We start from the raw sequence: 26,826 nt of genomic DNA on the forward strand, positions 1-26,826 counted from the left end.
GCATCCTAGAAGATCTTGGATCTAGAGAGCACATGATATCTGGAGGAGGTGGGGCTGGTCTACTAACTCGAGAAGTTATGCTGAAGAGATCCAAGGGGGTCAGTGCCTCATGGGAAGCCCACTGGGGAATCTCGCCCACACTCTGTGTACTGCGGAAAATGTACTTAGCCTTTCTTTTTCACTTTTATCACTTGTATTCAACAAATGCAGAAAAGAAACATCTGTGATGGGGTAGTTATGGTTAAAAATGAACAGTTCAGATTTGGGAAGGGACCTGAATTATCACAACTTGAGAAACTATGACAGATATATGAAGGTCATTTCAAAACAATGTCCAATTTATTCCTCAGATCCATTTTGGACTGTATATTGCGTTTGTTAATTTATAGGAACGTAAAACAGGGTTTTGTATGTTAACTGTTTATATTGTGGTTCTCGAGCAGTGGTTCTCAACCAGGGGCGATTTTCCCTGCCAGGGCACCTTGGCATCGTCTGGAGACATTTTCGGCAGTCACAGCCAGGGGTGGGAGGTGGGGTGCTACCAGCGTCTAGTGGGTAGAGGCCAGGAATGCTGTTAAACATCTTACAATGCACAGGACAGCATTGTACAACAATTTTGTAGATTGTTCTACAACAAAGAATTATAGATAATTTTACAACAAAGAATTATCTGGCCCCAAATGTCAATGATGCCACTGTTGAGAAACCATGCTCTAGAGTTTGCATGTTCTCTAAACCTCTTACCCTGAAACTTAGGATCTTCTCTAGCCCACCTGCCTTCTGCAGAGCACAGTCCCTTGGTTTTAACCTACCCACGTCCTCAGCTAACAGAGGTATCCACCATTTATAAATTTCTTCTATATCTTTCCATGGATAGTCCGTGAATATTGAAGCATATACAAGCATATATGTATAAATATTGTGTTTTTGTAAACACACAAATGGTAGCATAAGTGTACACACTCTCTGTACCTTGCTTTTTTTACTTAGCAGTATATAATGTACATCAGTACATATAAAGCTGCCTCATTCATTTTTATAGCTGCATTTCGTTGTGTGGATGTGCCATAACTTATTTAACCACAACCCCATGAATATCCTTGTACACACCTCAGTTTGCCCTTGTGCAAGAACATCTGGGTATTTGTGGATTTGTTTTGTAATAGCCCTTTTCCCTGTTCCTGGACCTTTGTGAATTCCCTGCCCTCCTGCCTTTAATTCTGATTCCCCCCTTTCCTTTCAAGATCTGGCTTACAGGGCTACCACTGGTTCCTGAAAAGCCCCGAGTTTTCTCCTTCCTTCACTTCTACCACTTCTTGGCAACTCACCCTTTTAGAATTTGTTCATTTGCTGCTATTTAATCCTTTCACAGGTTTATCTGATTTTTCTAATTAGGCTGTAAGTACTCCTAAGCAGGAACTGATGGAGTTGTCCTGCACATCTCTGTGGCCTCTGTAATACCTCCTAGCCCAGGCCTACCTGGAGATTGTTGAATGAATAGATGAATTCCCTCTTAAAATAGAGGCATTTTAGGCTCTCAAATTAGGATGAAGATATTGGATGTCATGGGATTATATTCAGCTCTAAACCCAGTAGCTGGCATAATCCCCAAACTCATTCATTCCTGTGAACCAACTTGATCCTAAACCAGCTTGAGTCTCTCAAAGGAGACCATTTTCTCTTCTTACCACCTCCCCCCATGCCCCTCTACCCCCTAAAAAAAAAAAAAAAACTTTAAAAAAAAGACTCCTGTCATTCGCGTGGGAATGTGTACTTTAAAATGTACTTAAGCCCTGCTTTTAGGAAGTATCGAATCTGTAGCATGCATGCTATTCTAGGGCATTAGATAATTGACTTTCTGAATGATAGTTTAGGGTTCTCAGAGGTGTAATTTATTTTTCACGTTTTGTGATTTGTGAAATTGCTACCTACTAATTTTGTATGGTTCCTAGACTATCTGGCATTTATGGAGAAGGAAGTAGCGTGGCAGAGTAGAAAGAGAAAGGGCCTTGAAACCACACAAACCTGGGTTCAAATGCCAACTCCGGCCATACTTACTTGCTTCATCGCTTCGGACAGAGCCCGCCATCTTTGGAGTCCTCAGTTTTCGTGAGGTGCTAAGAGGTGTGTGGCATTGGGGGGCGGGCGGCCACAGCCCCTCCTGCCTTGCTCCATGAATATGGTCCGCCTGAGGAAAATCGTGCTTTGTTTGTACGTCAAGGTTCTCACCACCTCAGACACACACACAACCTAGTAAACCGGGATTTATGCCTCTTGAAGGGTTGGAGCCGAGTCCCTCATTGCCCTCTACTCCCTTCTGTGTGGCCGCCCGTGAGCCCTTGTGTTTAGAGATCCCTGCACCAGTACTGCATACTTTCCTCATCGGTAACGCACCTACCTTTGGGGCATTTTGTGAGGATTGGCGATGATATATGTAAGCTCTCAGAACAGTCCCTATCACATGGCAAGCATTTAATCAATGATACTGTTACTGTATTTTGTGATTTCATTATTAGGTACTTGACTTTATAATCATTGGGGGAACCAGAGTTCCTGTTTGTGGACTTAAAATGCTCTGTTAGCTCGATATGCTATATCCCACTGCCTCAGTGGTCCTCAAATTCTGTAATTCCAATCCTGCCTGTTGAATTTCCACTGTGCCCACCTATTCCTCTTTCTTATTACTGTAAAATGAAACGGCTTCACTAGGATTAGTGAGGGAAATGGTAGTGCTTTTAATGAAATATCAGTGAAGTGATAGCTAGGTTTTGCAAACCAGGATGAGTGATGACTTAAGATGGCATGTTCTGATGTCAGTATTATTACCAAAACCTGATGGGACTGTACTTTGAGAGTCGCTATGTCTGTTAGGGTGAGAAAAGAGTAGAAGATGAAAGTAATCTATGAGTGTGGAAACCATTTTTAGCATTTAGATAAAGTCTGGATACCACCTACAGACTCTTAGATTTAAGAAAGACAAATAACTCTTTATGTGTAAACAAACTAAAAAAAACAATATAGCACCTAACTCACCTGCAGAAGCGTAGTGGAAAGAGCCCCAGATAGAGAAAATAGAAGCCACTGTCCTCATTTCTCATCTTTCACTTAACTCGTGGTGAGACTTGGGTTCCTCTCTAAGCCCCAAGTCTCCGCTTGTAAATGGAGGGAGCTGGTGGCGGTCTCTCACATCCTTCTAGCTCTGAAAAATACCAGCTCTTTCGTCAACACAGTATAAGACATTTAGAATGAATTCTGCTGTTCTTTTTTTCTTTTCTATTATTATTATTGTTGTTTTTGGCCATGCTGCATGGCACGCGGGATCTTAGTTCCCCGACCAGGGATTGAACCCGTGCCCCCTGCAGTGGAAGCGTGGCGTCTTAACCACTGGATCGCCAGGGAAGTCCCTGGATTCTGCCATTCTTAAAGTTTACAGAACACGTCCGAAGTAGTTGCTTCTACTCTGTTAGTGGTTTCTTCCATGTGTTTCTTTCTCGTGGGGTCACATCCGATGGAAAAATGAGAACCAGGACTGTTAGTTCCTTAGGCTTTGGCACATTTTGCCGTGTATCATCTCAAGTGTCAGGCTTCGGTCTTTGAGGCAGTATTTTTACCACGTTATGCTTATGTTTTGTTTCTGGTTCTGTTGCCATATGCATCCATTTAAAAGATTTTTTAGAATTTCTAGCTCTCCAAGTAATCTTGGGTTAATTTTTTTTTTTTTTACTCAAACTTAAACTGTATTTTATACTCTTTATAGTCACACATCTTCCTTTTCAAAATAATCTCTTTGGGGGATAGTTCAAATGTGAGAGGAAATCTTAATGGGTGAAGACATCATTTTAATTAATTCCAAGTAATGTTTATTGAGTGATTGAGAGCCATGTTTTTACATTTTGATGATTAAAAAAAGACAGGACCCTGCTCTGTCAACAAACTCACAGTCTGGTAGAGAGGACACTCATGTGAACAAATAATAAAATATGTCATACGTGCATTAAATAGAAGTATGTAGAAGGCAGGGAAGGAGTAGAGCAAAAGGGGGGTTAATTCGAGGAAGGTAGGGGTGTTCAAGGAAGGCTTTACAAAGTGAGGAAAGCCCGAGTATTAAAAGGTGAAAACATGTTTTCCAGGGGCTGAAATAGTGTCGAAATGAAAAAGAGAACTACATGATGCAAAGGAATTCCCAAACTGCATGTTATATTCAGAGGAACACAAGCAGTGCTGTGTTGTTACAGCATTAAGTACGCGTGTGTGTGTTGGGGAGTGAGAGGAGGTGAATGATGGCAGTTGAAGATGCAGATGTGGACCAGAAGATCTTGAAAGAACCTCACAGACAGTTGTAAGTGGGGGAGTGACACGGTCAGATTTGTACTGTAATGGCAGTGAGCCAGGTAGGTTGGAGGGGGCTGAACTTGAAGGCAGAGAGGAATTGATTTAGGGGCCTGTTGTATTAGAGAAGTTGTAGAGGGCCTAAACCAAGCATGGGGTGAAAGTAGAGAAGATGAGGAAAGGATGGCATTTAAGACTCACTAGGATTGAAGGCACTTAGCATTTGCATTGATGTTTGGAGTGAGAGAGAGAGAGAGAGGAAGGAGTCTAGGATAGCTTTGGGAATTAGGTAGTCGTCATGGTGCTCCTGTTTGAGAAAGGTACAGCAGGAAGGGGAGCAAGTGTTTTGGGTGGAAGCTGAGTTGATTTTTGATGTGTTAACTTTGAGGTTACAGGAGTCCTAGATGGGCAAGTTGGAGATTGCGATTGGTAATTATTAGCATGAGAGTAGAGCAGGGGAGAAAGAGAACAATACTGGGACCCCAGGTGATGCAGAGAATCGTAGTGCTTCAGTGCAGTGGTTCGGGGGAGGTAGTGGGTTGGATGTGAAACATGAGGAAGTTGAAATGACGGCTGTAGATAATGACTGCACGTACAGCGGTGGAATCTTGGGTGTACTGTCCTCATTAGAGTAAAACCGTATCACTTCTTTCCTGCACAAAGTGTATCTTGTTGCACTGGTCGTTTGCTGTTATTATTTTCATATTTTCTCTTTATATCTTGGCTTTTCTTGATTTCAGAGTCTGCCCTACTCCTACCTCATCTGTGGTTAAATCTCTGTATATCTCAAACTGTAGAATATATGATTTTTCCAAAGCAAATGTAGTTTTAAGATAAAATATGTTGTACAACTTTTTCTTCTTTTTTCTATTGAAATCTTTCCTTGAGTCCTTTGTATTGTTTCTTGGCCACACATTAGCTTCTTTTTTTCCCACTCTCAAATTATATCCTGTCACTTGGTTATCTAAGTGCTTTATCTTTTCTACATCTGTGACTTAACTGGAAATCACAGTTCTGGTTAGCCTCTTAATAGGATACTATGGTTCTGTAGAAAAATATGAAGTCACAATTAAAGGTCTCAGAGTCTGCCTACACGGACTCTTAGGAATGCTGTGTTAACTTCATTGCCTCCTCTCTTGGCTAAAGGATGGAGGATTTCTTTTCATAAAATAACAGCTATCTAAAGGTAGCCTTGGGAATGATAACTACCAGGGGGGAATATGAAATTTCCATTTTCCATCCTCCTGCATCTGGTAAGGAATATAACTATACATCCCGGGCAGAATTTGCCTTGGAAGCGATCCTTTAGGCCCAAAGGAGATAAGATCTTTTGGTGTGAGCCATTGGATGTGGGATGCGGGAAGGAGGGCTGCTTACAAGATTGGAAATATAAATAATGGGAAAGAATTGAGTGACATCTGGGAAAGTCATTTAGGAAGTGATGAACTTGTTGGGGAATTTTTAAGGATAGGATAAGTCTAAAAGATAGGAAATAAGAATTAAATTAGAAAGAGAATTCCTTGGTACTTTGAAAAGAATTTAAGGTTATGATGATGAAGATTACCAAAAGATATTTTTAGAATGAGGTCAGAAAGAATTGCTGCTCAAGGTTAGGAACAGATTGTTACCATTTGTAATTTATCAGAGGGTAGAGAGACTGGCAGGCGCTCTGTCCTTTCCTTAAACTATCACTCTGTGCTACTTCAGTTAGTGCTCATTGAACAATATTCATTTAGCATCTTTGGGTGTCCATCAATTGGTTTCATGGGGGTCAGTGGACCTCCTGATGTTGCATGCAAAATTTTGTGTGTTTTGCCTATTTTTGTGGGAGAAGATCTGTAGCTTTTGATTAAATTTTCAAAGATATAGTCTGACTCCAAAATGGTTTAAGCTCGATTTTTACATATGCAGTGCTCTGCTTGATGCTGCTCTGTTGGAAAATATAGGATGAGATTGGAAAGGAGCAGGGTCTTCCCATTTATGGCAGTAACTAAAGATGAAAAATGAAGTTGTAAGAATGATTTCACCAATGAAACCATCCAGGCCTGGAGTTTTCTTTATGGGAAGGTTTCTGGCAGTGAATTCTTTTTTGTTATTTGTTTTTAATTTATTTTATTGAAGTATAGTTGATTTACAATGTTGTGTTAATTTCTGCTGTACAGCAAAGTGATTCAGTTATACATATATATATATATATATATATATATATATTTACACATTCTTTTCCATACTCTTCTCCATTACGGTTTATCACAGGATATTGAATATAGTTCCCTGTGCTATAGAGTAGGACCTTGTTGTTTATCCATTCTATATATAATAGTTTGCATCTGCCAATCCCAAGCTCCCAATCCATCCCTCCCAGACCCCCTCAGTTTCTTTTTTTTTTTCTAACATCTTTATTGGAGTATAACTGTTTTACAATGGTGTATTAGTTTCTGCTTTACAACAAAGTGAATCAGTTATACATATACATATGTTCCCATATCTCTTCCCTCTTGCTTCTCCCTCCCTCCCACCCTCCCTATCCCACCCCTCTAGGTGGTCACAAAGCACTGAGCTGATCTCCCTGTGCTATGTGGCTGCTTCCCACTAGCTATCTATTTTACATTTGGTAGTGTGTATATGTCCATGCCACTCTCTCACTTCGTCACAGCTTACCCTTCCCCCTCGCCATATCCTCAAGTCCATTCTCTAGTAGCTGTGTTTTATTCCCATCCTACTCCTAGTCTCTTCATGACATTTTTTTTCTTAGATTCCATATATATGTGTTAGCATACGGTATTTGTTTTTCTCCTTCTGACTTGCTTCACTCTGTATGACAGACTCCAAGTCTACCCACCTCATTACAAATAACTCAGTTTCATTTCTTTTTATGGCTGAGTAATATTCCATTGTATATATGTGCCACATCTTCTTTATCCATTCATCTGTTGATGGACACTTAGGTTGCTTCCATGTCCTGGCTATTGTAAATAGAGCTGCAATGAACATTTTGGTACATGACTCTATTTTTTTTTGCGGTACGCGGGCCTCTCACTGTTGTGGCCTCTCTCGTTGCGGAGCACAGGCTCCGGATGCGCAGTCTCAACGGCCATGGCTCACGGGCCCAGTCGCTCCGGGGCATGTGGGATCTTCCCGGACCGGGACACGAACCTGTGTGCCCTGCATTGGCAGATGGACTCTCAACCACTGCGCCACCAGGGAAGCCCGATGACTCTTTTTGAATTATGGTTTTCTCAGGGTATATGCCCAGTAGTGGGATTGCGGGGTCATATGGTAGTTCTATTTGTAGTTTTTTTTTTTTTTTTCGGTATGCGGGCCTCTCACTGTTGCGGCCTCTCCCGCTGCGGAGCACAGGCTCCGGACGCACAGGCCCAGCGGCCATGGCTCACGGGCCCAGTCGCTCCGCGGCATGTGGGATCCTCCCGGACCAGGGCACGAACCCGTGTCTCCTGCATCGGCAGGCGGACTCCCAACCACTGCGCCACCAGGGAAGCCCTATTTGTAGTTTTTTAAGGAACCTCCATACTGTTCTCCATAGTGGCTGTATCAATTTACATTCCCACCAGCAGTGCAAGAGTGTTCCCTTTTCTCCACACCCTCTCCAGCATTTATTGTTTGTAGATTTTTTTTTTTTTTCTTTTTTTTTTTGCGGTTCGCTGGCCTCTCACTGTTGTGGCCTCTCCCGTTGCGGAGCACGGGCTCTGGACGCGCAGGCTCAGCGGCCATGGCTCATGGGCCCAGCCGCTCCGCGGCATGTGGGATCCTCCCGGACCGGGTCACGAACCCGTGTTCCCTGCATGGGCAGGCGGACTCTCAACCACTGCGCCACGAGGGAAGCCCTATTATTTGTAGATTTTTTGATGATGGCCATTCTGACTGGTGTGAGATGATATCTTATTGTAGTTTTGATTTGCATTTCTCTAATGATTATTGATGTTGAGCATTCTTTCATGTGTTTGTTGGCAATCTGTATATCTTCTTTAGAGAAATGTCTGTTTAGGTCTTCTGCCCATTTTGGGATTGGGTTGTTTGTTTTTTTTGTTATTGAGTTGCTTATAAATTTTGGAGATTAATCCTTTGTCAGTTGCTTCATTTGCAACTATTTTCTCCCATTCTGAGGGTTGTCTTTTGGTCTTGTTTATGCCCCTCAATTTCTAAAATACATGTCTGACTATTCAGATTTTTTGTTTTACCTTGTGTCAGTTTTTGTAGGTTTTTATAATGGTTATACAGTTTAGAATTGTGGTTGAATACTTAATCCTTAGAGGTTCTTCATAAAGGTGTGCACTAACAAAAGAAGGTCACCAGCACCTGTACTCCTTCCATTGTTAGCAGCATAATAATCTGCAGCAACTACTGTGTGGATGAATTCAGTCTTAACAACCTTGTTTTGTGTTATATGTTATATAATTATTTTATTTTATTTTATTTTATATTTTGTTATAGTATTATTATATATTACTTTATAGATGATGTAAAGGAAGTAGAGAGAGGTTAAGAAACTTGCCCAAAGGTACTCACCTGGGTAACTGGCAGAACTGAGGTTTGAACCCAGTCTGTCTGGCTACAGGGCCCATCTCCTCACTGCTGTGCCATAATGCTCTCCTGGGATCAGCCTTTCTAATAGGAATGAAGACTAAAATCTCTACATTTGGACTGTTGCCTCAGTACTACGTTCTCTTCCTTGAGCTCCTCTAAATAGGTCATAAGGCCTTGATGCTTTCCCTCTACCTTTTCCTTGCTTGTTATTTTATCAGATAATAGGCTCTGGGGTTAAATGTTTGTTTTTGCTTAAGAAACAGCTTCCCATTCACTCTGTCTCCCCCCAGCACCTCACTACCCTATATATAATAACTACATTGCCTTTGTGTTATTCTCAAATTAACATTTTTTTCTCTGCCCTGCCACTCCTTCCCAGTAGGCAGGAGTACATGGGGAGTGGGGGTGAGGAGGGGCTCAGGAGGAAAGCTCTGTAGTTCAGAACTCTCCTTTGTTCCACCCTCGAGAAGGTCGCATCCCTTAAGTTCACGTGCTCCCGCCATGCTACTTCTCTCTCTGCCCCACCGTTAGAAGCAGGCAAGCTATGTCAGCAGCCAAGGGATCCCTAAATCGCTTGGTTAGCTTGGATTTGGAGCAAGGGAGTTAGATGATTTAAATGTCCCTCCATCTCTATGATGGCCCCTAATCCTTGGACGCACTTAACATTTGTACAGCCTGCTTTTCCTTTTTGTGGTCCTCCCTGGGTCTGTGATATAGACGGAATGACCTGGGCCACTTACCTAGCCGTGTGATCTTAGATGAGTCTTAATCCTCTTAAAGTTGTTACCCACTGTAACTTTATAAAAGTTGTTGTGATGTTGTTACTGTTATCACTATTCATAGTACCACCTCTGCTAGACTTAACCTTTTTTGTTTGGATGGATTAATCAGTTTTTCTGGTAACAGTGAAGTCTTGCTAGCCTGAAAGCTTTTTTGTCTCTTTAAGATGACTTTCCATATCTTTGACTGTTGATTTTAAACTTTAATTCTCTCTAGGAAATTTTATTTTCAAGTCTTCTTTTGAGGGTGTGGGGAGAGCCCTGTAAATCTGCAGGTGCCTGGGTGTGTATAACTATATATATACATGTATATATATGCTGCCCTTAGTTCACCTACATAAAATTTTTCCTGATATTACTTGCATAGTAATGTCCACACTGTATTAATAATTTACCACTTCTCTCCTGCAAACATTCTCTTTTCTTAAAATATCAAGACAGGGATTTTAATGGGTTTAGTTTTAATTTAAACATTTTAAGGAGCAGATTTTTACTCAGGAAGCAATGAGCTACTCATGATTGCTGTTTGCTTCATTTACAAGCTGTAGTCTCTGTGGCTTAACTGCTTTACAGATTGTTCAGAGTTTTCAATATACTTAAAATGGTTTGACAGCTGTGACTTGTCTAGCACTGATCTATCCATTACTATCATTTCACTGAGATGAGAATATTTCCCCTCTTTCTCCTCCCCCCACGCCCCCAAGCTGGCAGCAAGCAGAGTTTTGCAGGGTAAGTTACGGTATTGCATTCAAGTTTTGATTCCTCTTCTATCCCACCTTTTAATTTAACCTTGAAACTGAAAATATGGTTAGCGGTGTAAGCAATACTTCTGGAAAAATCTGCCAAGAAAATGGATGATATGATTGGGAAATACTGCCTGTGGTATATATATAAGTGGGTCTTAACCTCTAGCATAGGAATTGATGTTAGTTTATATGGCTCAGTCTTCTCTTTACTGAGGAGGGACAGAAATGAGAGAGAGGTATTTATTGGTTGATTCTCTAAGGGGAAAGCCGGTTACGCCACAGTGGTGCATTATTAGCAGGAAGAAACGGAGAAAATGAGTGTCCTCCATGTGGCATTCTCAGAGACAATAATGCTTGAGGCAAGAATTTGGCAAGAAAACAACGCAGGTCATTTCCAGGAAGTAGGTGGCTTCTGACCAATATTAAAAGCCAAACTTGATCTGTAGATGAAAATGAGAAGAAATATGCTCTGTGGTGACTTCTGCAGAGGAAGTTGCCTCTGGAAAGTGAGGGTAAGATAAGAGACTTTAGAGTAAAAATGCAGTTACAATGATGAATAGAGAAAGTTGCGGACGGGAAAGACCAGAGCCTAAGGCAGGTCCTGGGCGGGGAGGAGCAGTGCCAGGAGGGCAGAGGGTGACACACAGAAGAGAGGATGTTTCTGAATAAAATTAGGACCTGTTATAACTATTTGGTAAGTTGGACAGTGAGTTTATTTTTTAATAAAATGGATAAGCAAGGTATTCTGGAGAGTATAACGTTTCCTGGCCCTACAGAAAGGTGGGTTACAAACAGAGAGTGGGGGCTGGGCAGGTGCTCCATGGGCTACCTTGAAATACCATGGAATTTCCCTTCCTGAAGAAGTTAAGGCGTTTATGAGAATAGAGTAGAACATTCCGGAATAATGCAGGCCTCTTCCTTTTGCGGGACGTTTGGCTTTTTCTCTTAGAAGTTAGAAAAATTTGTTAAGCTTAGACAGTGGATAAGGTGCTAGAAAATTGAGTTTTGTATTTGTGCTGCCATCAGGTACAAAGTGGGGAGTTTGTCGTGCCCTATTCTGGAAAGTAAGTAGTTATTCGAAGGGTAAAATAATCGGAAGGCAATGGTCTTTAAAAGCACATTGCAAGTGGAAGCTAGGGAACTTCCCTTGCTGTCCTGTGGTTAAGACTGAGCTTCCACTGCAGAGGGAATGGGGAACTAAGATCCCGCATGCCTCGCGGTGTGCCCCACCCCCCAAAAAAAGGAAGCTAAAAGGGTTGGTGGGCATTACCTGCCCCTAGAAACCTGTCTTGGTTCCTTTCCCAGGAACTGACACCCACGCTCCTGTCTCCCCCTCCAAGATGAGGTCAGCGTGCCTCAGTGAGGCTGGTGTGGGAGAGCTGTCTGTTTGGAGGGGCGTTTCTTACTCAATTTATTATGAAGCAGTAGTATCTGGTAAAGGGTGATGTTAATCTCTGGTCAAATGTGGGTCAGGTGTGTTTTGTTTTCACTGCACACCCTTTAGCTCAGGGCTTTATTTTACTAATGAAGGGTCACAGAGACAGAGACTTACACACAGACACAGAGTAAGAGGCAGTGACAGTTTTGACAGTTCCCTGTTTATTTTCAGTGATTTCATATAAAAACACATACTCAAAAGCCAGAAACTCTGCCTCAGGAGCCTCAAGTGCTGTGTGCATTTTTTTAATTCAAAATACAAGAGGTTTACATTTTCTTTTAGCATTAGCTGATTTTGAACCGCAAAGTGTTCAAAGCAGATGTTACAGGACTATACGTGTTCTCAGAAAAGCCCTGTGTTGTTATTGTTTTATCAACTTGTGCACTTTGGCTCTTCCCGAAATGACTTAATTTACCAGTTTTAGTACCTTTCTGGGGTGGAGGATGTGCAGTCCGTGCATAATGATATGTAGCAAAACCCTGGTATCACAGGGCTAGTCTGTGTGTGGGATGTGAGTGCTTGACTGCCAGCAGCAGGATGGCCTGCTCCGTATTTATACACAGTAAGCACTATGACTATTGCAGTGTTTACACCTCTATTTTTGGATTCCAAGATTTAATATCAACAATCTTCACTTTTGGATTCACTGCTGCATTTCCAGTTTTGGAGGCGGTGCAATATAGTTGTCTCTCTGTGGGAGATATTTCCCGGTGATGGGATGGTTCGTGTGGGGATAATAGACTCTAGGGAGAATTAATTTAACATTACTGTCAGCATTTCAACAGGTGAAAAGTTGCCTCTTAACTTTGAGCAAAGTTTAGTCTTGAAATAGAAGCCTAATGGGAGTGGAGGGTTCGTGGTTGGGATTTGTGGGTAAAAGATGGAGTGGCAGGGATGGGTCTAGATTACAGAGGTCTTGACAAGCTGAGTAGAAGAGTTTAGACTTAATCTTGTGGACAGCAAGCAGAGAGTTGCTAAGGTTTTTGAATAGGAGGTGAAATGTAAACGATACTCTCATTTTTCTTTCTCCTGCCCCACAAGAAAAGCTTCCTGCCAGCTCCTTTACAGAGATTTTTGGCTGGCAGATTTAATTTAACCCAGGATGGCCGGTGGCAGAAGGCTGTTGTCCTAATTTTGTCAGATGGTAGCAAAGGAAGAGGAATTGGAAAAGAATATGTAAAGGAACTCCCCATCTTCTCTCCTTTTTCCTGTGCTCATAAAAGAAAGTTTGGAAACCAGAGAAAAAAATGATCCATAGTTTTATTATTTAAATTCAGTCATTGTCCACATCTTGGCCAGTTTCCTCCTAGTCACTGTTTTAAAATGAGATTTTTCCCTTAAATAAAAAATTTTTAGATATGCTTGCATGGAATACAATTTTAAGAACAGGGCTTAGGCAGTGAATGTTCAATGGATTTAACAATTCTATACACTCATGTAACAATAATGCTAGATCTAGAACATTGCCGTCCCTTAAGAAAAGTTCCTTGTTCCCTTGCCTGTTTTCCCTTGTTAAACTTTTTTGGTAATCTTACTATGTATTTAATTTTGCATTAAAAATTTCTTTAGACTTATGACATAAACATGTTTTCATGTAATTAAATATATTTTAAACACATCGTTCTAATGTCTGCCTCATATTCCATCATGTGGATATACCATTGTTTACTTGATGGTTTTCCCATTTGGGGACATTTAAACTGTTCTCAAATTTCACTATTAAAAGTAACACTGGGACTTCCCTGGTGGTCCAGTGGTTAAGACTTCACCTTCCAATGCAAGGGGTGCGGGTTCCATCCCTGGTCTGGGAGCTAAGATCCCACATGCCTCGTGGCCGAAAAACCAAAACATAAAACAGAAGCAATATTGTAAGAAATTCAGTAAAGACTTTAAAAATGGTCCACGTCAAAAAATTAAAAAAAAAAAAAAAGTAACACCACCATTAGCCCCAAGAGACATTGTGAAGGAATAAATAAAATGACTTGTTGATAAGTTGCATAAAGCAGATAGTGGAGAGGAAGAGTTAAAGAAAATTCCAAAGGGTTAGACAGATGAGAAAGGTGAGAAGAGAATTCTCTTTTAGGGGGAAGTAGAGGATGTGATTGGTTTTGACTAGAATGAATTTGAGATCTAGTGAGATGTCAGAATTGCTCTGTACATGACTGGAAATAATGGAGTTAAGGACATCCTAGTGCCCTGGAAACAGAAGTCATAATAGAAGAGATGACAGAGAACTGACTATTGAGACAAGAACATCATACCAAGGATTCAGCTTTGCTCGACCTTGAGTTGTAGTGCTGATTTTTCTTTTGAGATTTGTGTACTTGTTCATTGGGTGAAATTGATGACTTTGAGGCATTCATTTGCTTCTTTATTCAGTATTCCAACATCCAGAACGTGCTTTGCTTTCTATTTTGCTTCACACTAAGACGTTTTACTGTGGTTGGTGCTAATTCTGAGAAGGAAAACTTGATGTGAGCATCTCTCACTTTACCATGGCTGAGGTTAGAGCAGCTGCCATTTAGTTTTCTTGTCGTTCTACTGGATTCTTTCCCACTAATGGGGGATTGACATTTTTGCATAAGAAAATTAAATTGCCTGAATTAGCAGAAGTTACTGGAGAATGGAAGAAATAATTTCATAGGAAACAATTGCTAACTTTTGAGTAAATAGTGCAAACTGAACACATACATGTGTAGGTTTACTTCCTTTATCTCCGAACCCACACAAAAAATTACTGAAAGGAAATAAAGCCCACAGGAACAAAGCAAAATGGAGAGGACGTCTCAGACTCAACATTTTGGAAACCAGAAAGCAAATGAAATGGTGGTCACTACCTTGGCTGATGAGAGACAGTTGAAACCTAAGCAACAGCAAGGACAGTTCAGAAGTAGCCAACTCATACTATATTAACCCCTGGAAGGTGCAGAAAGGTACTTTTCAAAGTAAGGGTGCATGGGGGCAAAAATAGGAGACTTGGTGGAAGGTCTGTGTAAGAAGTAGCTGGAACTCCTATCCTACCCACTCCCTCCAAACCAGGCAGCCAGATGACTGAGCCTCCCAACTCCCAGCAGAAGACTGAAGGGCTACTCTCTGGAGAGGCTAAACTGGAAGGAATCTAGACTCAGGGATATTGGGCACAGTTCAGAGCAATGGTACCTTTCTGAAAGCAGGGAATCATGTTGAGTGGAAAGATCCTTAACCCTCTTCCCCATCCCAGCTCCCAGATCCCTTTTGCCGCTACTCTGGAGATGGATGATTCTTTTCTGGAGAATCAGACAAGCCCAAGAGAAAAGACCCAAAGGCACCAATAAAAGGAGAGCTCCTGGGAGGACGAAAGGGGGATTGTGGTAAGGAAATGGCCCAGCCGGTCTCAATGCCACCCTCTCATACAGGGCTCCCATTTTAATATGCCTGGATGTGGCACTGTAAGAGCACTGATTTTGTGGGTTTGAGTCCTCTCTCCTTGCTCTGTACTGGCATTAATGCTATTAGTTAGTTTTGTGAGATTTTGAATTTTATATAAGTGCACATGGAGGGGGCTCTGCTCAGATATCCTCCTCTTTCCCTTGCATCCCCCTACCCTACCGATCTCTTTTCCTGCTATTGGCACATTGCTGTCTTCTGATGGGCATGTGGTAGGTCAGAGAGAATGGAACAAAAGACAGAGACCTTTCCTTCACACGCTTTCGCCCTTTTGTCTCCTTGTAACTAAATGTTGATGTTATTCCTCAAAACTGTACTTAGTATTTACATTTGATCTGTATTCAAATTCTATTGATTCTATGGTCTTAATCTCTCATGGACAGATCCTTTTCTTCCCATGCAGTTGTCAGTGCTCTGATCCTTCTAGAAACCGATTGTCCTAAAGGGATCAAATTATTTTCAGAAAAATCCAGTTACACCAATTGATCATAACAATTATCAACTAAATACTGCTACCACCAACAGCAGCAGTAATAACATCAATGAAAACAGGTTTGTTTTTTGAAAGAAATACTTAATGAAGGAAATATAAGTAAAAATGATGGTATTCTTGTGAGTTGGGAAAATAGTACATGACCAAAATTTCTTTTACTTTAATCTTGTCATTTGAATTTGGCTACGTATTTAAAAATTCTAATTGGGCAACATAATTTTTCTTTTTAACATCTTTATTGGAGTATAATTGCTTTACAATGGTGTGTTAGTTTCTGCTTTACAACAAAGTGAATCAGTTATACATATACATATGTTCCCATATCTCTTTCCTCTTGCGTCTCCCACCCTCCATATCCCACCCCCCTAGGTGGTCACAAACCATGTAGCTGATTGCCCTGTGCCATGAGGCTGCTTCCCACTAGCTATCCACCCTACATTTGGTAGTGTATATATGTCCATGCTACTCTCACCTCGTCACAGCTTACCCTTCCCCCTCCCCATATCCTCAAGTCCATGCTCTAGTAGGTCTGTGTTTTATTCCCGTCCTATCACTAGTCTCTTCATGACATTTTTTTTTCTTAGATTCCATATATATGTGTTAGCATATGGTATTTGTTTTTGTCCTTCTGACTTACTTCACTCTGTATGACAGACTCCAGGTCCATCCACCTCATTACAAATAACTCAGTTTCATTTCTTTTTATGGCTGAGTAATATTCCATTGTATATAGGTGCCACATCTTCTTTATCCATTCATCTGTTGATGGACACTTAGGTTGCTACCGTGTCCTGGCTATCGTAAATAGAGCTGCAATGAACATTTTGGTACATGACTCTTTTTGAATTATGGTTTTCTCAGGGTATATGCCCAGTATTGGGATTGCGGGGTCGTATGGTAGTTCTATTTGTAGTTTTTTAAGGAACCTCCATACTGTTCTCCATAGTGGCTGTATCAATTTACATTCCCACCAACAGTGCAAGAGGGTTCCCTTTTCTCCACACCCTCTCTAGCATTTATTGTTTCTAGATTTTTTGATGATGGCCATTCTGACTGGTGTGAGATGATACCTCATTGCAGTTTTGATTTGCATTTCTCTAATGATTAATGATGTTGAGCATTCTTTCATGTGTTTGTTGGCAATCAGTATATCTTCTTTGGAGAAATGTCTATTTAGGTCTTCTGCCCAATTTTGGATTGGGTTGTTTGGTTTTTTGTTATTGAGCTGCATGAGTTGCGTATAAATTTTGGAGATTAATCCTTTGTCAGTTGCTTCATTTGCAACTATTTTCTCCCATTCTGAGGGTTGTCTTTTGGTCTTGTTTATAGTATCCTTTCCTGTACAAAAGCTTTTAAGTTTCATAAGGTCCCATTTGTTTATTTTTGTTTTTATTTCCATTATTCTAGGAGGTGGGTCAAAAAGGATCTTGCTGTGATTTATGTCATACAGTGTTCTGCCTATGTTTTCCTCTAAGAGTTTGATAGTATCTTGCCTTACATTTAAGTCTTTAACCCATTTTGAGTTTATTTTTGTGTATGGTGTTAGGGAGTGTTCTAATTTCATACTTTTACATGTAGCTGTCCAGTTTTCCCAGCACCACTTATTGAAGAGGCTGTCTTTTCTCCACTCTATATTCTTGCCTCCTTTATCATAGATAAGGTGACCATATGTGTGTGGGTTTATCTCTGGGCTTTCAATCCTGTTCCATTGACCTATATTTCTGTTCTTGTGCCAGTACCATACTGTCTTGATTACTGTAGCTTTGTAGTATAGTCTGAAGTCTGGGAGCCTGATTCCTCCAGCTCCATTTTTCGTTCTCAAGATTGCTTTGGCTATTTGGGGTCTTTTGTATTTCCACACAAATTGTGAAATTTTTTGTTCTAATTCTGTAAAAAATGCCAGTGGTAGTTTGATAGGGATTGCATTGAATCTGTAGATTGCTTTGGGTAGTAGAGTCATTTTCACAATGTTGATTCTTCCAATGCAAGAACACAGTTTATCTGTCCACCTATTTGTATCATCTTTAATTTCTTTCATCAGTGTCTTATAATTTTCTGCATACAGGTCTTTGTTTCCTTAGGTAGGTTTATTCCTCGATATTTTATTCTTTTTGTGCAATGGTAAATGGGAGTGTTTTCTTAATTTCACTCTCAGGATTTTCATCATTAGTGTATAAGAATGCCAGAGATTTCTGTGCATTAATTTTGTATCCTGCTACTTTATCAAATTCATTGATTAGCTCTAGTAGTTTTCTGGTAGCATCTTTAGGATTCTCTATGTATAGTATCATGTCATCTTCAAACAGTGACAGCTTTACTTCTTCTTTTCTGATTTGGATTCCTTTTATTTCTTTTTCTTCTCTGATTGCTGTGGCTAGAACTTCCAAAACTATGTTGAATAAGAGTGGTGAGAGTGGGCAACCTTGTCTTGTTCCTGATCCTCGTGGAAATGGTTTCAGTTTTTCATTATTGAGGATGATGTTGGCTGTGGGTTTGTCATATATGGCCTTTATTATGTTGAGGAAAGTTCCCTCTGTGCCTACTTTCTGCAGGGTTTTCATCATAAATGGGTGTTGAATTTTGTCAAAAGCTTTCTTTGCGTCTATTGAGATGATCATATGGTTTTTCTCCTTCAGTTTGTTGATATGGTGTATCACATTGATTGATTTGCGTATATTGAAGAATCCTTGCATTCCTGGGATAAACCTCACTTGATCATGGTGTATGATCCTTTTAATGTGCTGTTGGATTCTGTTTGTTAGTATTTTGTTGATGATTTTTGCATCTATGTTCATCAGTGATATTGGCCTGTAGTTTTCTTTCTTTGTGACGTCTTTGTCTGATTTTGGTATCAGGGTGATGGTGGCCTCATAGAATGAGTTTGGGAGTATTCCTCCCTTCACTGTCTTTCGGAAGAGTTTGAGAAGGATAGGTGTTAGCTCTTCTCTAAATGTTTGATAGAATTCGCCTGTGAAGCCATCAGGTCCTGGGCTTTTGTTTGTTGGAAGATTTTTAATCACAGTTTCAATTTCAGTGCTTGTGATTGGCCTGTTCATGTTTTCTCCTTCTTCCTGGTTCAGTCTCGGCAGGTTGTGCATTTCTAAGACTGTGTCCATTTCTTCCAGGTTGTCCATTTTATTGGCATAGAGTTGCTTATAGTAATCTATCATAATCTTTTGTATTTCTGCAGTGTCAGTTGTTACTTCTTTTTCATTTCTAATTTTATTGATTTGAGTCTTCTCCCTTTTTTTCTCGATGAGTCTGGCTAATGGTTTATCAATTTTGTTTATCTTCTCAAAGAACCAGCTTTTAGTTTTATTGATCTTTGCTATCATTTCCTTCATTTCTTTTTCATTTATTTCTGATCTGATCTTTATGATTTCTTTCCTTCTGCTAAATTTGGGGGGTTTTTTTGTTCTTCTTTCTCTAATTGCTTTAGGTGCAAGGTTAGGTTGTTTATTCGAGTTGTTTCCCGTTTCTTAAGGTAGGATTGTATTGCTATAAACTTCCCTCTTAGAACTGCTCTTACTGCATCCCATAGGTTGTGGATCGTCGTGTCTCCATTGTCTTTTGTTTCTAAGTATTTTTTTATTTCCTTTTTGATTTCTTTAGTGATCACTTCATTATTAATTAGTGTATTCTTTAGCCTCTATGTGTTTGTATTTTTTTACAAATCTTTTCCTGTAATTGATATCTAGTCTTATAGCGTTGTGGTTGGAAAAGATACTTGATACGATTTCAATTTTCTTAAATTGACCAAGGCTAGATTTGTGACCCAAGATATGATCTATCCTGGAGAATGTTCCATGAGCACCTGAGAGGAAAGTGTATTCTGTTGTTTTTGGATGGAATGTCCTATAAATATCAAGTAAGTCCATCTTGTGTAATGTATCATTTAAAACTTGTGTTTCCTTATTTATTTTCACTTTGGATGATCTGTTCCTTGGTGAAAGTGGGGTGCTAAGGTCCCCTACTTTGATTGTGTTACTGTCGATTTCCCCCTTTATGGCTGTTAGTATTTGCCTTATGTACTGAGGAGCTTCTATGTTGGGTGCCTAAATATTTACAATTGTTATATCTTCTTCATTGATCGATCCCTTGATCATTATGTAGTGTCCTTCTTTGTCTCTTGTAATAGTCTTGATTTTAAAGTCTCTTTTGTCTGATATGAGAATTGCTATTCCAGCTTTCTTCTTTTTTTTTTTTTTTTTTTTTTTTTTTTGCGGTATGCGGGCCTCTCACTGCTGTGGCCTCTCCCGTTGCGGAGCACAGGCTCCGGACGCGCAGGCCTAGCGGCCATGGCTCACGGGCTTAGTTGCTCCGCGGCATGTGGGATCTTCCCGGACCAGGGCACGAACCCGTGACCCCTGCATCGGCAGGCGGATTCTCAACCACTGCGCCACCAGGGAAGCCCCCAGCTTTCTTCTAATTTCCATTTGCGTGGAATACCTTTTTCCATCCCCTCACTTTCAGTCTGTATGTGTCCCTAGGTCTGAAGTGGGTCTCTTGTAGACAGCATATATACAAGTCTTGTTTTTGTAACCATTCAGCCAGTCTGTGTCTTTTGGTCAGAGCATTTAATCCATTTACATTTCAGGTAATTATCGATATGTATGTTCCTATTACCATTTACTTAATTGTTTCGAGTTTGTTCTTGTAGGTCTTTTCCTTCTCTTGTGTTTCTTGCCTAGAGAACTTCCTTTAGCATTTGTTGTAAAGCTGGTTTGGTGGTGCTGAACTCTCTCAGCTTTTGCTTGTCTGTAAAGGTTTTAATTTCTCCATCAAATCTGAATGAGATCCTTGATGGGTAGAGTAAACTTGGTTGAAGGTTTTTCTCCTTCATCACTTTAAATATGTCCTGCCACTCCCTTCTGGCTTGCAGAGTTTCTGCTGAAAGATCAGCTGTTAACCTTATGGGGATTTCCTTGTGTGTTTTTTGTTGTTTTTCCCTTGCTGCTTTTAATATGTTTTCTTTGTTTTTAATTTTTGATAGTTTGATTAATATGTGTCTTGGCATGTTTCTCCTTGGATTTATCCTGTATGGGACTTTCTGTGCTTCCTGGACTTGCTTCAGTATTTCCTTTCCCATATTAAGGAAGTTTTCAACTATAATCTCTTCAAATATTTTCTCCGTCCCTTTCTTTTTCTCTTTTTCTTCTGGGACCCCTATAATTTGAATGTTGGTGTGTTTAATGTTGTCCCAGAGGTCTCTGAGACTGTCCTCAGTTCTTTTCATTCTTTTTTCTTTTTTCTGCTCTGCAGTAGTTATTTCCACTATTTTATCTTCCAGGTCACTTATCTGTTCTTCTACCTCAGTTATTCTGCTATTGATCCCATCTAGAGTATTTTTAATTTCATTTATTGTGTTGCTCATTGTTGCTTGCTTCCTCTTTAGTTCTTCTAGGTCCTTGTTAAATGATTCTTGCATTTTGTCTATTCTATTTCCAAGATTTTGGATCATCTTTAGTATTATTATTTTGAATTCTTTTTCAGGTAGACTGCCTATTTCCTCTTCATTTGTTAGGTCTGGTGGGTTTTTACCTTGCTCCTTCATCTGATGTGTGCTTTCCTGTCTTCTCATTTTTCTTATCTTACTGTGTTTGGGGTCTCCGTCTTGCAGGATGAAGGTTCGTAGTTTCCGTTGCTTTTGATGTCTGTCCCCAGTGGCTAAGGTTGGTTCAGTGGGTTGAGTATGTTTCCTGGTTGAGGGGACTAGTGCCTGTGTTCTGGTGGATGAGGATGAATCTTGTCTTTCTGGTGGGCAGGTCCATGTCTGGTGGTGTGTTTTATGGTGTCTGTAGCGTTATTATGATTTTAGGCAGCCTCTCTGCTAATGGATGGGGCTGTGGTCCTGTCTTGCTAGTTGTTGGGCATAGTGTGTCCAGCACTGTAGCTTGCTGGTCGTTGAGTGAAGCTGGGTCTTGGTGTTGAGATGGAGAATTCTGGGAGATTTTCACCATTTGATGTTACATGGAGCTGGGAGGTCTCTTGTGGACCAGTGTCCTGAAGTTGGTTCTCCCACCTCAGAGACACAGCCCTAACGCCTGGCTGGAGCACCAAGAGCCTTTAATCCACATGGCTCAGAATAAAAGGGAGAAAAAATAGGAAAGAAAGAAAGGAAGGAAGGAAGAAAGGAAGAAATAAAGGAAGAGAGAAAGAAGATAAAATACAGTGGGATAAAATAAAGTTATTAAAATAAATAATTATTAAGAAGAAAAATTTTAAAAATTAAAAAAAAAAAAGGACCGTCACAACCCTAGGACAAATGGTGAAAGAAAAGCTATTCAGACAAAATCTCACCCAGAAACATATATACTCACAAAAAGAGAAAAAGGGGAAAAAAAATAATATATCTTGCTCCCAAAGTCCACCTTCTCAACTTGGGATGATTTGCTGTCTATTCAGGTTTTCCACAGATGCAAGGCACTTCATGTTGATTGTGGAGCTTTAATCCGCTGCTTCTGTGGCTGCTGGGAGAGACCTCCCCCTCTCCTCTTTTTTCGCACAGTTCCTGGGGTTCAGCTTTGGATTTGGCCCCGCCTCTGCGTGTAGGTAGCCCGAGGGCATCTACTCTTCGCTCAGACAGGGCCAGGTTAAAGGAGCAGCTGATTCGGGGGCTCTGGCTCATTCAGGCCGAGGCGAGGGAGGGGTACAGATGTGGGGTGGGCCTGCGGTGGCAGAGGCTGGCGTGACGTTGCACCAGCTTGAGGTGCGCCTTGCGTTCTCCCGGGGAAGCTGTCCCTGGATCCCGGGACCCTGGCAGTGGCGAGTTGCACAGGCTTCTGGGAGGGGAGGTGTGGAGAGTGACCTGTGCTCGCACACAGGCTTCTTGGTGGCGGCAGCAAAAGTCTTAGCATCTCATGCCCGTCTCTGGTGTCCGCACTGATAGCCGCGGCTCGGCTTGCGCCCATTTCTGGATCTCCTTTAAGCGCCGTGCTTAATCCCCTCTCCTCACGCACCAGGAAACAAAGAAGCAAGAAAAAGTCTCTTGTCTCTTTGGCAGCTCAGCGCTCGTCTCTGGAGCTCCTTGAAGCTGCACACTTAATCCCCTCTCCTCGCGCCCCAGGAAGCAAGGAGGGAAGACAGTCTCTTGCCTCTTCGGCAGCTCCAGACTTCTCCCGGACTCCTTCCCTGCTTGCCGTGGTGCACTAACCCCTTCAGGCTGTGTTCATGCCGCCAACCCCAGTCCTCTCCCGGCTTCCAACCAACGGAAGCCCGAGCCTCAGCTCCCAGCCCCCGCCCGCCCCGGCGGGTGAGCAGACAAGCCTCTAGGGCTGGTGAGTGCTGGTCGGCACTGATTCTGTGCGGGAATCTCTCTGCTTTGCCCTCCGTACCCTGTTACTTCGCTCTCTTCCGTGTTTCTGAAGCTTCCCCCTCCGCCACCCGCAGTCTCCGCCTGTGAAGGGGCTTCTAGTGTGTAGGAACCTTTCCTCCTTCACAGTCCCTCCCAATGTTGCGGGTCCCGTCCCTTTTCTTTTGTCTCTGTTTATTCTTTTTTCTTTTGCCCTACCTCTGGTACGTGGGGAGTTTCTTGCCTTTTGGAAGGTCTGAGGTCTTCTGCCAGCGTTCAGTGGGTGTTCTATAGGAGCAGTTCCACGTGTAGATGTATTTCTGATGGATCTGTGGTGAGGAAGGTGATCTCCGCGTCTTACTCTTCTACCATCTTCTCTCTCTCCCGGGCAACATACATTTTTAAACTTCCTTTTTTGTTGTTTGTTAGTCTGTTTCTTCAATTGACTGCTAAGCTTGTCATCATTTCAAGATGTTCTTTCTGCCTCACTTCAGAAATCAGGTTTAATAGAATGGCTGCTATGTCCTAGAAAGCCCTGTTAATACAGATTTAAGGTATGACAATGAATGGGTAACAATAATTAGGTTGTAATCATTGACTTTAGAAATCTTTTAAATCCTTATCTACATTTCTGAATGTTGTAAAACAAACCTCACAACTGTCACAAGTACGTGTTTCTTAGTCACGTGGAAACAGTGCTCTCTGTCTTTGGTTCTGGTTTGGTGAATGTTTTCTGAAAGGTATAGAGCTTTTTCCACAAAGGTGGTTTTATAATAAAAATGTGAACAACCTTGCTGCAGTAGCTTGACACACCTATGTATCACAATATTTTAGTCCTTATTGTGTCGCTAGGACCTGTGCTTGTGGCACACACCAGCATTGCTGAGGTGGTTTTGGTTCAAGGAATCATATTTAACTCAAGTGAACATGGTTGAAGAATAACTTGTGGAAACGCTTGTCTGAACATTGTAATTGTATTGATAATATTACATAGCAATGACAGTTACATATTTAGTATATTAGAGAATAAAGTGACATCTGCAGTGGATGGCTCATAATCTAGGAAGTTGTCATCCTGATTTAATTAAATTTCTGCTCTTTTGAATTAGTGCTAAGGACTTGTCTTTATGCTAGAACAAGGGTTTTTTTTGTGTGTGTGTGGTATGCGAGCCTGTCACTGTTGTGGCCCTCTCACTGTTGTGGCCTCTCCCGTTGCGGAGCACAGGCTCTGGACGCGCAGGCTTAGCTGCCATGCCTCACGGGGCCTAGCCGCTCTGCGGCATGTGGGATCTTCCCGGACCGCGGCACGAACCCGCGTCCCTTGAATCGGCAGGCGGACTCTCAACCACTGCGCCACCAGGGAAGCCCTAGAATAAGGGATTTTAATGGTTTCACAACTTTTAAACAGCCTCATCCATTCACGTAGACAGTGAGGTTTAAAAAGAGAATTTATACCTAGTCTGAAGTGAAGACTACAGTAGATTTATTGCGGTAATTAAAAGACATAGTTTGGCTTTAGAAACAAATGATTGATTGAACAAGTTGCCAGTGAATTAAATTAAGTGCTAATTGAAAGTTTGAAAATGTTGCCATTTGTTTCCTAATCAGAGCATCAGCTTAAAAGATATTTATCTGCTCTAAATTCCTTGAGTGTAATTACAAGTGCTTTGGGGTTTTCCCCTTGTTTTATTTATGAGTAATTATTTATCTATAACTTGAAAAGGGGTTGAGAGTCAGGTTTGAAAGGTTCTTTATCATTGGGACCATTAAGAATTCTTAAATTTGGTGCTACCAAAAGTAACTTGACATTATGTGTATTTGCTATTTATTACTTTGATGTTATAAAACATACATAGCATAGCAGGGTATCTAGGCAAATTTTATTGGAATTTTAGTTCTTATTCTTAGAGTTTGAATATTTAATACAAATCCTAGTATGTTTGGAAATAGTCTTCTCTGTTCAAACGTCTGATTTAGAGATTTAAAATAAGTTTTATTTATGTTCACACTTTTGTTTTAAATGTAATTGTTTTTGAAAATTGCATCCATGGTAAATGTTGATGAACTACTTATGAGATTTTCCTATTTTCTCTCAAGATTTAGTTTTACTATATCTATTTAGATGCATCTATTGGGCTAACACAAAATACTATGAAAATAATGCACGATGACCTAGCTTCAACATTGCATTTACTGGGTCCTCCCTCTCATTATAAATGCTGGATTAAATCATTTGTTTCTTTTCAATAGAGGATGGATTATGGAATGAATGAATGAAGAACTGGATGAAAAACTCAGGGATATCATTGAAATTGTTACTTGCATGAGGTCTTAATACAAATAATGCTAGAGGAATAATGGCACTTTGAATTTTGCTTGAAGGCTCTCTATTTAACATTCTTCTTTTATAGTTCATTTTTGTTAGAAAATTTGCTTCTTAGATGTAATTCCAAGAAAATGTATTTTATAGCTATGATGTCATTTTTATATTTACAGTTGGTATACTTGCAGTATTGCATAAGTGTATGAAATTATAGTTTCACAGATGAAAGAGGGAAAAATCTTTTTGATATCAACAAGTTCATCTGCTTTTATCAAAGAAAGATGATACTTAATCATCTAGAAAATATTTTAAAGCACAAGGAAGATGATTTAAGTTGCCTTGTTATGCTGTGGTGAAAGTGGTCCCTGATTACATTACATGCCTGGTTTTCCCAAGCCTTAAGTATTAATAGTGCTAACAAATATATAACTAAAGGAAATAAAAAGTATTCCTTTAATACCTTTTAAAAATAGTTTTTAATAGTCCTTTAAGTTAAATAGTGTTGTGGTTTTTTTTTTTTTTTAAAGTAATACTCTTGTCCTTACCTTCTGTTTTGTTCTTTATTAATCCTGGCAGATATTTAGTGACTAGCTACTAGGTGCTAACACATTCTGTTATTTTATAATGTGCTAGTTATTTTCCTTAAGCAATAACAACAGCAAGATGTTGACCAAAATCATGGTGTAAAGTTAGTAGTTTCTATGGAGAGGAAGGGATTGAGGACAGTGAGTTTTTATTTATTTATTTTTCTGCAGTGTTTTAAGTAACTAAACTATTAGTAGTTGTGTTTTAATATTGCAAGTTAAAAAGTAATAAGTTATTTATCAAAAACTGATGAAAGTATGCCTAAACACTTCTTCCTCTTTTGCTTATCAGGCCATACACTTAGGAACCTTTTAGTCTTCTCTTTCACATTTGGCCAAGACTTCGAAATTCATTTTTTATGCCATAGTTAACAGTAATCAGCAGGAAACTAAAGAACTGAAAAGTAAGAGAGCAGCCAGTCCTTCAAAGCAAGCAGCTGTTAGGTCCTAGGCCTTGCCTGCAACAGTATCCCCCTCTCTTCCTCTTCCCTCGTATGTTACAGTGCCAGTTCTGAGTCACAACGGAGTTGTAACCAGTAGAGGTTCTTAATTAATATTGGTGTTATTTTAGGGTTGTTGGATTTAGGAAATAAAAATATAGGGTGCCTAGTTAAATTTGAATTTCAGATAAAACAATGAGTAATTTTTTTTTCAGTCCCCTTGCAGTATGTGGGACATACTTGAGCGAAAAATTATTTGTTTATGTGAAACTTAGACTGAACCGGTACACTGTATTTTATCTGGAAACCCTATTTATTTCCATTCATTGTGTATCAGGCTCTAGGCATTCAGAAATTAGCAAAGAGCCCTTGAGGGGCTCAACATCTAATTGCGCAGGTGAGTAGGAGGGATGTGAGGAGTAGGAACACCAG

General features: G+C 40.5%; 1 protein-coding gene across 3 annotated transcripts in view; it reads left to right on the top strand.

The window, feature by feature from the left end:
• PPP2R5E (protein phosphatase 2 regulatory subunit B'epsilon) overlaps positions 1-26,826 on the top strand; it is a 159,243-nt gene that overhangs the window by 78,760 nt on the left and 53,657 nt on the right. The gene's annotated exons all lie outside the window — the stretch shown is intronic.

The sequence above is a fragment of the Kogia breviceps genome, chromosome 3 (assembly GCF_026419965.1).
Source record: "Kogia breviceps isolate mKogBre1 chromosome 3, mKogBre1 haplotype 1, whole genome shotgun sequence".
NCBI lineage: Eukaryota > Metazoa > Chordata > Mammalia > Artiodactyla > Physeteridae > Kogia > Kogia breviceps.